Source organism: Schistocerca piceifrons, chromosome 1 (genome assembly GCF_021461385.2).
Source record: "Schistocerca piceifrons isolate TAMUIC-IGC-003096 chromosome 1, iqSchPice1.1, whole genome shotgun sequence".
NCBI classification, from domain to species: Eukaryota; Metazoa; Arthropoda; class Insecta; order Orthoptera; family Acrididae; genus Schistocerca; species Schistocerca piceifrons.
Window position 1 is genome coordinate 396704931 of NC_060138.1, and position 3123 is coordinate 396708053.

At 48.7% G+C, this 3123-nt stretch overlaps 1 pseudogene; it reads left to right on the top strand.

Annotated features, from left to right (window-relative positions):
- The first annotated feature begins 1093 nt into the window (after positions 1-1093).
- LOC124721121 lies at positions 1094-1306 on the top strand (annotated as a pseudogene).
- Positions 1307-3123: the final 1817 nt, after the last annotated feature.

Here is a 3123-nt window from a genome sequence, read left to right on the forward strand (position 1 = left end):
TCGAGGCCAGCTCACACCACACAAATTGGAGGACAGACGACCGTCGGTCATCTGGCACCACGCTTGGGCTAATATCAACCACCTAGCCCTTCCCACAGAAGTTTCAGCGCTATGGTATCGCGTTGTAAACAATTTAATACCCACTAATCATCGCCTGGCGGCCATCCTCTTATGGCCCTCGGCTGCTTGCGGCCGATGTGGTGACGTAGACACCAGAGAGCATCGTCTCCTATGCCCTCACGTCACAGAAGTGTGGGACCTTGCACGTGTGCTATTAACGCTGATCGGTGGGACTACACCGGACTATGTGTCAGTCGACTGGTTCCTTAACCCTGGTATTCAGACCAACCCCCGAACACGACGTAACGCAATGGTGTGTCTCTTGGGCCAAACCATTTTCACGATCTATGACCTTTGCCTCGCAGATGCTGTCTCTTTCATGGACTACCTTTGGAGCCAGCATCGCCTGGCGGAATCTGACCGGAAATATACCATTACTTTTGCAAGATTTCTTAAAGTTGCAATGGTTCATGGTTATCAAAAGGTGTTCCGGGCTAACTAAGGCACCTCGTATAAGAATTGCCTGAGTGTACCCCTGGATCTTTGTCACTCGGACTTTCAAACTACCCTTGACTTACCCATACCCCAGATTTGATATTGGCCTTCTGGGCATCACTAGAGTAGACTGTTCTGTGATACTGATAATATGGAAATTGGTAACATGCGAATTGTGTGAACCTTGTATGAAAAATTATTGGAAAATTGGAAAACGCATAATCTATCTTAGAGGATTATTACTTTGTTAATTCTATGGGCGATGGGATTATCTCGCCAGTTCGTTTGAGTGTGCTGCGTCGCTGTTATTTTTTTTATTTTGCCTTCATTTCTGTCTTTATTTATTTCTTTCTATTTAGTTTTTAAAATCATCACTTGCCTCACACATGCAGAATGAGGTGTGTTTCTGAGTAGTGTGTCGTCGCCCCCTGAGGCATAGCAGAGTATGCCTCCGCTTTTATTTTCGGTTTATGGCAATAAGTCTTGCTACTAACAACACCCTGCTTTACGTGCTGCGTCGACACTAGAGGATGGCGGCATTTTTGGAGAGGAAAAGGTAGGGCTATAGGGGAGGTAGGAGGGAAAAAAAGTGTAGTATCTGTTCTTATCAGCTTAATATCTGATACGTCCTGCATCACACGATCAGAATATTAAACTCATTTTTGGCTTCTGACGGAGTGCTAGGGGCTTGCTCCACCTCTGTAGCGGGTTGGCCCGGCATTGCAGTACCGCCGGGATCGGCCCACCTAAAATTAATTAAAACACAGCCTGAAATGGGTTAACATTCTGCAGTGATCAGATATTCCGCTGGTAGCAAAACTTGTCGTAGTTGTTGATGTGCCCAGTAGTTAGTTGCTTACACACCACGATTTCTTTTAATTAATTTAAGATTATCTTAAGTAATTTTTTTTTTTTTTTTTTTTTTTTTTTGCGGTTAGCCGGACCGCACTTGCAGCCGCATTACGCTAGGCTGGTAATTTATGGGGGCACAGGACAGTGCCTTCGGATGCCTCGTTAGCATCTCTTATGGTCTGGTCACAGATAATTTTAATTAAATTGTTTGGAGTTATAACCTTAGCTCCTCGCGAACGTCGTCGTCGTCGCCGCCGCACGCACGCAGAATACGTGTGTACACACGCACACACACACATATGCAGTAGGTGGTGGACGACGTAAGCACTCGGCTAGGTGTAGCTCGCGCCAGTATAGCTCGCACCGGCCTGACGCTGCTGTGGGGCGGCCTCACGGCTTCTCCACTGCCCTGGCAGCTAGCGGCGTTCAAATAGGAGTCGCAGTTTACTCCTCGACATGGAGGGTAGTACTGGGCTGTTGACGAGTGCTCTCGTATATTGTCGTTCCTTCCGGCACTTGCTTTTGCGATGTTTTCGACGGTCGCCTGTTGCCATATCAGCCCGCACCACCGTATGTCACTCCCTCATGTGGAACGCACACGCTGCAAGCATTTAGGCCCTGACACTGCGGTTTTTCATCTCTGGCGGTACTCCGCAAGAATACCGCCCTTCGATTGTGCCATTCCAGCACTAATCGAAGTGCTAGGTTTTCCGGCTTGTTAGGAGACCGCTTCTGCAAAATGTGCGAGGAGATTTTTGCTGGTTGCGAGCTACCCGCCGATTTTCTAGCTGTACGTATTGGCTTTAATCCAAAGGTCACAGGTCACTGATGGGCTAAAGACGTACGTCCCATCACCGTTCTTAACACTGATTATAAGTTGGTGGCACGAAGTGTGGCTTCACGTCTTAAACAGGGAATGAATAAGGTACTTTGTCCCACTCAATCATGTGGCGTTTCGAATCGAACCACCTTCACCGCTGCTTCTATATACCGTGATGCTGTCTTACTCACCCACCGCCGACGCTCGAACCCCGGCTGCAATTGATCCCTAGATTTCGCCGGTGCCTCCGATAGGGTCTCCCATCCTACCTGCTGGCCGTTATGTAGCGGATGGGTTTCGGGGAGCACTTCATAAGAGTCATCCGGCACTTCTTGGATGGAGCAAATTCCACAATCATTGTGAACGGTTGCAGATCACGACCAATTTCCATCAGACGATCAGTTCGACAAGGGTGTCCCTTGTCAGTGTATTTTATCGCTTTGGCGCTGTACCCCATGCTGCGTGACATCGGACGGATGGTCGATGGTGTTCCTTCCCCAGGCGTCACCTTCCGCAGTGTGGCGTAGGCGGATGGTGTAGGTGTGTTTGTAGCAAACGCCAGGGACATCGATTCGGTTCGCCGAGTCCTCCACGTTTATGAACGAGCATCCGGTGCCATGTTAAAATCCAACAAAATGGTGCTAATCCCACTAGGACCACGATCATTGACCATCGAACGCCCATGCTACCGGATTGTAGGGGAACAATGTATCTTGGGTCTTGAGGTGACTGCCTGTCCACAGCGCATGTTAACACTCACGTGCAGGCGGATTCTCACGCGCATCAGAGGACTTTGCGTGAGTCACACTGATCAACGACTCGACCTCCATCAACGAATCCAACTGATTAATACTTACATCCTATCACGGGCATGGTATGTAGCACAACTCCTTACG